General features: G+C 40.2%; 1 protein-coding gene across 5 annotated transcripts in view; it reads left to right on the top strand.

Moving 5' to 3' along the window:
• Positions 1–10,832, top strand: part of NOVA1 (NOVA alternative splicing regulator 1) — a 145,475-nt gene that overhangs the window by 89,705 nt on the left and 44,938 nt on the right. The window lies entirely within an intron of this gene.

The raw sequence follows: 10,832 nt of genomic DNA, 5'->3' as shown, positions 1-10,832 counted from the left end.
GTGCTCTAGAAATTGAATGTGTGTGCAGATGCATAATAAATAAATAGCTGACAAAAATAAGTGAATGCATACCGTTATGAAATATGAAATTCTTGAAGGAAAAAATTCTGAGTGAGTACAATACTGTTCCTTCACATGCTCCATCATTTTTAGCTTACGTCTGTAATTGAATGTGGAAGAGATGTATTTATAGTGTATAATCAAGAGATAGAATATTGGTTGAAATTTTGGTGGTGGCATTTCTCAGCAAATGGTTGTGAAAGAACTACTGGAAGACTTTGCACAGATTGGTATTTAAAGAGATGTGCCAACATCTTTCACTAACTGCATCAGCTTCCAGTTTCCCTTGGGCAGTGGAACTAAATAGCAACATGCTGGCATCTACCATTGGCCAAGGAAACAAGGGTCAAATGGGAGGCTGCACATCTTGCTTGCCAGGAAGAGCATCACTGCAACAGGAAGACCAGCTTGGCCCCTTTCATTGGCCAGTGAAGGTGCAACTACATGGAGGTGAAGCAAGGGGAAAGGTCTCTCTGGCTCCATCAGCCAGAGGAACAAGAGTCACCAACTTACTCAGGCAGGAACACCATCAAGGAAAGATCAGTCTGGCTCAAACTAGATATAAATGCTTGTAACACATCACTTTATTCCAACCTTGAAGAACTTGTTTTCCTCGTCTACCTTCTCCCTTCATTCCTCTCCTCTTGTGTGCCTTGTCTTTTTTTCTTTTAAGCCTGCTAAGAGGGCTTGATCCTCTCTCCTTTTTTAAAAAATGTGAACTGCTTTGTGAGACATTATTGTCTGAACAGCGGGATATAAAAAAATTAATAAATAGCAGCAGCACACTACTGGCTTTCAGTTATTTTTTAAAATTGTGCAAGGAACCTGGGCTATGTCAGAAAAAAAATCCTCAATGAAGGGCATTTCCAGCTAACTTCTTATAGTAGTAGTAGTAGTAGTATACTATTACTATTATTTTATTTATATCTCACCTATCTGGGTAGGTTTCCCCAGCCACTCGAGGTAGCTTCTTAACTTGTTTTGGGGGGGATCTTGCTTTAGATTATTGGGAAACCATATTTTGTGGCCTGATTCTAAGTCTTGGTGCACCAGCAAATAAGCATATGGAATACATTTTGTCTACTGCTTTGCTACCACAAACTCAGAAACCTTTTATTGCTATGTCAATACAGGTTCATAGCATTGGGGTTCCAAATTAAGGAGGATTTTGAAAAAGAACATTTAATATATTAGTTCTCCTATATCTTTATTTCACAGCTTGGCAGCATTTTGATGTCTCACGGATGCACTTTTCCACCCCTAACCTCCTATTGATAAATTCCTATTTTATCTTTCTCTAGCTGACATTTCTTGTTATCAGTTCAGCATAGTGAAAGCAGTGCTGTGCTTTTCTTTCCAACAACTCCTTCCCATCCCATGGTTTTTCTGTGTTGAGTACCTTTTTGTTTAACCTCTCTTACAGAATCCTCCGACTTCTTCCACATCCAAGAAGACGCTAAATCCTACTACTATGTGTTTGTTTGTTTTTACATTGCCAGGATCTGCCCTGTTCTCCAAATCTAATCTTGTTTATTGAACATTGCTTTGAGCTCTCCATGAAGAAACTAATGTCTATATTTTATGCAAGATTACCTCTGTTCACAACAAGCTACTTTACTTATTTATACACCACTTTTATGTCAAAATGGCTTCTAAATGGTTTACCACAATAAAATCATAGAATTGTAGAGCTGGAAGGGATCCTGAGGGTCATCTAGTCCAATGCCCTGCAATGCAGGAATCCTGCCCACCACCATCCTTGGGTAGGCATGAGCCACCAGCCTTCTGGTTTATAGCCAGATGCGCTGACCCACTGCACCACAATCCATTTAAAAAAGAAAAACCATAATTTCAAAATCTTTAATTAAATATACAATAAACAATCAAAAACAATAAAATCAGAAGTGTGATTCAGGGAATTCTCCCTAAACAAATGTGTATTTAGGGGGTAAAGGTAAAGGGACCCCGACCATTATGTCCAGTCGCGGATGACTTTGGGATTGCGGCGCTCATCTCACTTTACTGGCTGAGGGAGCTGGTGTACATCTTCCATGTCATGTGGCCAGCATGACTAAGCCGCTTCTGGCGAACCAGAGCAGCGCACGGAAACACTTTAGGGGGGTAGCATAATATTTAATGAAGTATCTTTTAATACTTATCTGCCTGTGTGTGTGTGTAATGAATAGTTTTGAGCGTGCAAGATGCTGCTGGAAAGTCAAGAAGAAAGAGCCATGAACTTCCACTTCAGAGAGGGCCCTCCTTTCATGCTCCTCATTAAAATTAGTGGAGATATATCACTAATTTCCCTAGAGAAGCAATAGTGATAGCTTATTTGTGACATCGGCCAGTCCTCATATCAGACTTATTTGCATGCCTAGTAACCAGTGCTCTTCCCCATTAGTAGAGAAGTAAATGTTGTTGTTGTTGTTGTTGTTGTTTAAATTTGTATACTGTGCTTCATCTATAGATCTCAGGGTGGTTCACAACATAAAAAATATACAAAAAAACCCACAAAATACATAATAAAAACAAGAAAAAAGGAATCACACAAACCAGTAAACCCCCTCTCACACATACATTTAAAGGAGCATTGATAATTAATCAGCCAAAGGCCAGGTTGAAAGGGAACGTTTTTACCTGACGCCTAAAGATGTATAATGAAGATGCATAATGAAGGCACCAGCTGAACCTCCCTGGGGAGAGCATTCCACAAATAGGGATCCACTGCAGAAAAAAAGCATGTTTTTGTGTTACCACCCTCCAGACCTCGCACACAAAGAAGAGCCTCAAAGGATGATTGCAGGGTCTGGTTAGGTTCATCTAGAGAGAGGTGGCCCTTAAGGTACTGTGGTCCTGAGCTATTTAAGACTTTATAGGTCAAAACAAGCACTTTGGTGGTTCAGGCCCAGAAGCCAATTTGCATCCATTGCTGTTGGGCCAGGATTGGTGTAATATGCTCAAACCATCTTACCTCAGTGAGCAACCTGGCCACCAAATTCTGCATCAGCTGAAGTTTCCAACCTATCTTCAGAGGCAGTAATCTAACCTAGAGGTTACCAGAACATTGGCAACAGTAGTTGAACTAGCCCTGTCCAGAAAGAGGCGCAGCTGGGCCATCAGCCGAAGCTAATGGAAGGCACTCAGCGCCACTGAGACCACCTGAGCATCAAGCAACGTCAAAGGATCCCGAACTACCTCTAGCTGTGTACCTGTTCCTTCACAGGGAGTGCAACTCCATCACGAGCAGGCAAACTCCCATCCATCCAATTTAGGGAATCGCTCACTAACAGTGCCTCAGTATTATCTAGATTGAGCTCCAGTTTGTTGGTTCTAATATGAGGCAAGAAAATGGTCCAGCACATCTACTGTTGCAGCTGCAGGTCTAAAGGAGAAGTAGAGGTGTGTGTCATCAGCATATTGCTGACAATGTACTCCAAATGTCCAGATAACCCCACTCAGTGGTTTCACATAGATAGTAAACAACATAGGCGCAAGGGATAAAATCATACCCTGAGGAAGGCTCCACAAGGCCAGAGAACACTCCCCAAGCATCACCCTCTGGAAGTGTCCATCCAAGTAGGACTTAGATCACCGCAAAGTGGTGCCAACCACCCTTAACTCAGACAGCTGACCCAGAAAGATACAGAGGTGGTTTTAGGGTAGCATAATGGGTTCAGCCACACACTGTGCTGCACTGCAGAGGGCACCACAATAATGCTGTAGAAGGGAGTGCAAGAGGCAGGGGTGCCGAATTTTAGCATTGCACGCAGTGTCAAAATTTGAGAGCACAAAGTCTGCTACTGAAGGATACCATGTCAATGGTACGGAATGTCATCGAGAGGGTGGGGAGAATTAACATCATCTGCTACCACAGCAGCGACACGATCCCAATGGATGAAAGCGATTTTCTCCTCAAATTCTTTGCAAACAAGTCACAGTAAGCTACTGTCGGTTCCACACCTCCTTTGGGCATGATTGAAGGAGGGTTCACATTAACCAGAAAAGCTCCGCCAGACAGCATAGTGAGGATTCAAAGGAGGCAGTAAAATATGCCACACAAAACAAGCACTCAAGCAAGTGTTTCTCTCTGCACAGAGAGACAGACACACAAAGACCCAACCATCCCTTGCAGCAGGTGGGGTCAGTCTGGAGAGACAGGATGACTCCTCCCTGGGTTGCAAGTTGAAGACCCTGCCTGCCTCCGCTAGGGGGAATCATCCCTATCAGGAATGGCATCCCCCTGCATCTGGTAAAGGCCTTCAAGCATAAAGCTGGTCCTCCAACACTCACAGGAGATGTTCTTCGGCCTTCTCAGGTTGTCATGCTTGATCAACAAAAAATCAAGAATGAGGCAAGCAATGGTTCAGCAGAACCAGCTATTTAGTTGATATTCCTGCCATTTGGTGGGTATTTCTCAAAAAACAAAAACCCTCTATGAATTCCTGCAATCTTATTGAAAAGTCCTATGGAATATTGCATATGCATTTTGACTCTGCATGATAGAAAGAAGGCCAACTTTAAAGCAAATGGATAAAGTGAAATTGCATCTGCATATTATGGTCTATAAATATTAATGTGCTTAGTACAGCTTTATAATGTGAACCACATTACTCTTTACATTCTTGACAAGGTTTTGAAAATATATGATATAAATTAATTGTTACTTGGAGTACTATTTTTTTAACAGATCAAAACAGTAAATAACTTGGCAATTTACTTGAGACACTAATGAGACCTGAAAGCTTTTAAACTGACAAAAAAAGACCAACTTTGATTAATAGATGTACTTCTTGTTACACAAGTTGATCATATAGCTGACAGTTTTTTCTGTGTACAACTTCATCTGTAAATTATACTGTGTTATCTAAATGTTATCTAAGTGTTTTCTAAGTGTAATACTTGTTTGGAAGAATGTGCCATCTATTTTGAGGATTCAAGATATACACAGGAGTAAACATTCAATTAGTTCACCTCCTTTCTTTTTGTGTGCTACGTACCTCTGCCCACTGACCAGAAAATATTTGACTTCGATATATTAAAAAAAGATGTGTCCCATGTATATGTAGGGGCGGGGGCTTCCTTAGACAATATTTTAGCACACTGCATAGTCCTTTCATGTGGAGATGGGCAGATTCTCCAGAGGCAGCTCTGGAAAGAGTAGTCCGGAGGAGCAAAGTGGTGACAAAAATGATTGTTTTTGGAACAAGGATTGAATCCACAATGTTTGTTTGTTTATCTTAAAGATTTATATGACACTTTTCAATTTAAAAATACCAAGCGGTTTACAATGGCAAAATAACAATACAATCAAATCACAGCAGACTGCATATATTCACAGTAAAGCAATGAGCAGAGGACAGTTAAGACAACATGACAGTAAATAATAGTGTGTGGAAATGTAACACTGAAGGTGCTGGCTGTCAGCATACTGATAACACCATGCTCCAAATCACCTAATGAGCATTCCTAATAACTTCAGATAGATGTTAAATAGTTTTATTTATTCACTGTTTTATATATGTGAGCTCCAGAGAGTTTAAAGTGCCAAAGTTGAAATGACAGCGGAGTTGAGTTTGCCTGTGTTGCATTGGATTTTGGTCTAACTGTACTTTGAATTTTTTGTCTGGCCTCAAGCTGTCTGTATCTTTAATACTAAGTTCTCCATATGTATTGGAATAATTGAACAATAATCTTTAATTCACAATTACAATAATCTTTAAACTTTAATCTTTATGTTTGCGGTCCTACACGGTGGAGATTGAGGGTGATATAGTGCATCTCATCTTACTGTATGAATTATGGTGTGCATAAGGTTGTCTCCCTTCGCTCTTAGCCAGATAATATAGCCTGTAGTAATGCTCATTCTTAGAATGAAATTCTGTAAACAGTTCGTAAATTAGTTTCATCACGCCTTTCCTAGAGTGTCCTCAGGTACAGCTGTAAATATTATTGTATGGTTGGAAACACTTCTGTAGATATGTACAGTTAGTAGCAACCTCTGAATCTATAGTCTTACTAACCTTTATTTACAAAACACTGATGATACAAAGGGATGATGAATTAAGCTAGAAGATGGAGAGGGAGTTCAACGGACTGAGTAGTTCTAGATAAATGGAAGGGGTTTGGGATAGAGTTCTGAGTGCTGTTATTTTTGCAATGGACATAGGACTAGTTTAGCTGTTTACCCGGGCAGTAACACTCTTCACATATTGGAGGAGCATGTGCGCACCATGTTCTCACCCATACAAATAGCATACAAAGGATGTGATGTGAGCAAAGACTCTTTCATATGAAAAACATGATTGCATAATTATCTCCCCGCCTTCTGTGAGAAGGAAAATTAGCATGAATCAACAAGTACAAGTCTACATCACATGTCTATCATATAACATTATATCTATATTTATATTTATATATAGATATAGATATGAGAAAGAAGGGTACACCTGTATATCTGCTACTCGTAAATATTGTTACTGCCTGAACATCACCATGCCAGTTTTGTAGTTTTGTCTGTTTGTCTGTGTTTACATTTCAAAATTATCTTGCTTGTCGCAAAAGCATTACTTTACTTTTCAGTTTTATCTTTGTCGTCCAATGATCTCTTCTAGAGCACACAATTCGAATATGTTTGTTGTATGACATCATATGAAGTATACTAATCTACAAGTTCTAAACAACACAGTATGCAGAATACTTGCCCACTTGGATCCAAGCTTAATGAAATTTCTGTTTGGCTCTGACTCCTTTCCTTTCCATCATTCCAATAGTGTTCATCCCTTTAAGTGCTGTCTGTCAGGCTCCAAGATCTTCTGTGTAAACTGATCTGTGTTTTGTATAAATGTTTTGTCTGCTGACCAAGAGAGGAGAACACTTGCATTAGGCACATTGATCAATCCACATTGCTTCCTATCATATAGTAGACAATTAATACTTCTTTGTAAAGACTCCCTAGTGCACTTGTTTAGAACTAGATCACTTAACACAGAAACCGCAGGAGTTCCATGTACGGGGGAAAAAGATAGCTTGGAAAGGGCAAAGCTAAAGAGAGACAGTGCAAGGAAATTGCATCCATGTATCAAGTTAATTTGTATTTCAATAGTCAGACTTTCTGCCAAATATCTTTTGCAACAGCACTGTTTTCTCTTGAACTAGCACAGAGAAATTCACACACTTTTATTTATTAACGTGCCTTACAACAAACAGTAGGAACATATTTTATAATTTAATTTACTGCTCAAGGAAGGAGGCAGTTGTGGATATACTTTTCAAAATGTTTAAAAAAGTATATAATCGCATATATATATATATAGTTGCATAGTTATATGGGTTAAAGGAGAACATATATTTTTTAATATTCCTCATTCCTTCATAGGCAATGTGTTAAACACAAAGAAAACACTTACATTTTCATTATGAGTGCCACACAAATGTTGGTGTGGCATCAAATATCAAATTAGATATTTGCCACACTATATAATGAAATTTAATATTGCATTTGACAGCCTGCCTACTAGTTAAGAGAGTATATAGCCTTATTGCTATTCTGAAGGTGCCATATACTTTTTGATCAGGAGTAGGCTTAGAATAAGGGACGCGGGTGGCGCTGTGGGTTAAAGCCTCAGCGCCTAGGGCTTGCCGATCGAAAGGTTGGCGGTTCGAATCCCTGCGGCGGGGTGCGCTCCCGTTGTTCAGTCCCAGCGCCTGCCAACCTAGCAGTTCGAAAGCACTCTCGGGTGCAAGTAGATAAATAGGGACCGCTTACTAGCGGGAAGGTAAACGGTTTTCCGTGTGCGGCTCTGGCTCGCCAGAGCAGCAATGTCACGCTGGCCATGTGACCCGGAAGTGTCTTCGAACAGCGCTGGCCCCCGGCCTCTTGAGTGAGATGGGTGCACAACCCTAGAGTCTGTCAAGACTGGCCCGTACGGGCAGGGGTACCTTTACCTTTACCTTTAGGCTTAGAATTGGCAGTCCAAGATCCATAGAAGAACTATCTGACCTCCTTTCCTTCTCCGCTTTTCAGTTCACTACAAGTGTGCTAAGAGTGCTATGCTTTTATATGGGACTTTAAATTATTTGCTTTTTTAACAGAATATCACATCAAGAACCACTTTTTCTTGTGTCATGAAGCCTGTAGAGGATGAGTTGGGAGAGCTAACCCTGGGAACCTGGGACCCCAGGAGGAACTCAATCCAGGAGAAGGGCCCAGAGACCTAGAGAGAATAGCCGCCTGACTTTAAATTACAAACAACACACACAGCAGGAGTTATTTAAACATACTGTAGTGCCCCGTCAGTGAAGAGCCTCCCTCTTCAGAGGAGGTGTCTGGAATTAAAATTGACATTGAGACAGCTCCTCTGACTCTGTCCCCAAGGACATGGAGGCAGCAGTGCTGGCACAAGCAAACCATGCATGCTTAGCCTCTACAAAGGAGTACCATTTACTTTCTGAGTCTGAGAACATAACCCACTCAAAGAGCTGTGCCCACCTTGCTCTTCAAAAGGCAAGCACAGGGGGGCGTGTCAATTGTTAGATCAACATCTTAGCTAAGTCCAGCCATTTCTTGTAGTGTTTTGTCCTGCTGTATCTGCTTGTAAGCAGTAAGGGAAAGGGAAAGGACCCCTTGATGGTTAAGTCCAGTCAAAGGTGACTATGGGGTTGCGGCGCTCATCTCCCTTTCAAGCCGAGGAAGCTGGTGTTTGTGCACAGACAGCTTTCTGGGTCATGTGGCCAGCATGACTAAACAGCTTCTGGCACAACGGGACACCGTGATGGAAGCCAGAGTGCATGGAAACACCATTTACCTTCCTGCCACAGTGGTACCTATTTATCTACTTGCACTGGCATGCTTTCAAACTGCTAGGTTGGCAGGAGCTGGGACAGAGCAACAGAAGCTCACCCCGTTGCAGGGATTTGACCACACTGCCACCCACTTTACCTTTACCTTTACTTTGTAAGCAGTAACACCATGTTGGGGCGCTGTACTGATTCTATCAATAAAACTTTCGAAACCTCCATCGCTGTAATGGTTCAAGTTCGGAGTCTGAGGAGGAGAGTCAGGATAGCTTGCGTACGACAATACCTAAATTGTTCAAATGTTTGTTTTCATGTTTATAGTTTAGTGTTTAGTGTTTCTAAACCATTTTCCTTTCCACAGTCCACTCTACTAATAAACAATGTATTTAGAAATCCATTAAATACAGTCATGCTTATTTTGGAATGCCATAGGATTGGTTACCAATTTATGATGAACAGTGCTTCTGGTCTTTTTAGGTTATGTACTAATGGTAATGTTTCTTTAATATTAAAGTAGTACTTCGTTAATAGTTGAAAATGAGGAAAAACTTCAAGCAAACATATATTACGCCATAGAAGGGTGTCACATGAAGTTTAGCTTACTGCTCCAAGATAAAAGGCATTTAGTGGATCTTCACCAAATGTGTGGAACACCCTGCCTATTATTATTATTATTATTATTATTATTATTATTATTATTACCTTGCCTTTTCCCATGGTGGGCCAAGGTGGCTTAAAGATAAAAATAAGAATTAATATTACTATTAAGCAAGCTCTAGTGATGTTTTGTTTCAGATGCCTGCCTAAAACATTTGTTTTACACAGTCTTCAACTATTAGTTCTTGTGTATCACTGTTCAGATGTTTGCTAATTATTTTTATGCTGTTTTGGGGGTGCATTCTGTTTACCACCCAGATACTTGGTTTATTGTGCAGTATATAAACTTGTAAATAATAAATAGAGCAGATTTGAAGAACCAGGATACATTACAGCAGTGCTGGGATAGCTCAGTTGGTAGACCATGAGACTCTTCATCTCAGGGTTGTGGATTTGAGCCCCATGGATAGGCAAAAGTTTCCTGCACTGCAGGGGGTTGGACTAGATTATCCTTGTGGTCTCTTCCAACTCTACAGTTCTATGAGTCTATGTATTCTTTAGGTATGTGATCATGTATTTTAAATTAACCACGTACATTTATCAAAGGTAGGTGTCAAGCTCTCATCTCTAATATGTGTTTTGTCCCCTCACCCCCAGTGTAGATCATGTTGTTACTTAACATGAGCAAGACTACATGTATGTGTATTTGTATAAATGGACACTGTGGTCCAAGGATCTCCTTCTAGCCATGGAATCTCCACTGTATGCCCAAAGCTTCCCATCTGCTATAGCTTGTCCATTCATTTCCATAGAAGAGTGCTCACAAATGGATCCTTTTGTATGTGACTTCCTTTACTTGCAAGTGTGTAATATATGTGCAAGAAGAATATGACCACAGAAAATAGTTAAACATTAAATATGTGACTTGAGTTTCCTTTGTGGATGTTGTATGATGACACTTACATAGATAGCTGAGTCACTAAGGGAAGCATGATAGGTATAGTTTTGTAGTAAAATAAAAGTTTGAAACAGAAAAGGAAAAGCTTTGCATGTATCCTCAAAATCCAAAAATATAACTTTGGAAGTCAGCATCGTTTATGGTCTCAAATGATGGTTGAGCTTCAGATCATATAAAACCTTGTAGGTAATATACTTTGTCCTCTAAAAGCTTTATAGGCCTTGACGTACTTTTGATTTATCCATCTATAGAAATACTTTCCTTTATATTCCTCAAAAAATCTGAAAGGGAGCAAGGCGCGAGGTGGGGTTACAAATCGAAAACTTACTGGAACTGCTGTATCAGGAAATGTTGAGAGTTTATATGTGAAAATAGATACACACATTTTGCATGTGTGACTGTTACTGAGCAGCGTAAATAC

The sequence above is a fragment of the Podarcis tiliguerta genome (assembly GCF_965153285.1).
Source record: "Podarcis tiliguerta genome assembly, chromosome: 1".
Lineage (NCBI taxonomy): Eukaryota > Metazoa > Chordata > Lepidosauria > Squamata > Lacertidae > Podarcis > Podarcis tiliguerta.
Note: the sequence above shows the minus strand (reverse complement) of the source record. Positions and strands in the feature narration are given on the sequence as shown.